The following is a 493-nucleotide window of genomic DNA, read 5'->3' as shown; positions in this document are numbered from 1 at the left end:
GCTTATTTGGGCTACTGTTGGTGACTTAGACAAATTGTTGTTCTTTTGTAAAGAACACCTGCTATGAATGATCTCTCACCAATAAGCCCAATACACTCTTTAGAGTTTAGGCTCATAAATATAGTTCAACTACTCAGTCCATCACCACCATACAAAACCACATCTGGCCAGAGCAGTGTCGCTGTGTTTCTGTGCTTTTCTCAGATTGCCGCTAGAGGGCAGCAACTGAAAGAGGATACTTGTGCATGCCTTTTCTCTTAGTAGGGGCACCGTGCAGTAGACGAGTGCATGGTTGGTGTGAAAATGAGAAAACGCAGACTAACAATGCCTATCACATCCTAGAGTTGGATAACCGTTCAAAATAAACATTCAGCTTAAAGTTTGCAGCATTATCGTAAGGCAAAATGTACTGTCTGAATTCCAATAGCTAGGCTACCTGAGAAAGACCATGGAGAAATGGACAAATCCCACAAGCTAATTCTTTTATTTTATC

This window comes from Alosa pseudoharengus, unplaced genomic scaffold (assembly GCF_046254945.1).
Source record: "Alosa pseudoharengus isolate Yale_2024_CS ecotype anadromous, Long Island Sound unplaced genomic scaffold, YU_APseudo_1.1 YU_APseudo_1.1_scf_5, whole genome shotgun sequence".
In the NCBI taxonomy this organism is placed as follows: domain Eukaryota; kingdom Metazoa; phylum Chordata; class Actinopteri; order Clupeiformes; family Clupeidae; genus Alosa; species Alosa pseudoharengus.
This window is presented reverse-complemented; position numbering follows the sequence as displayed.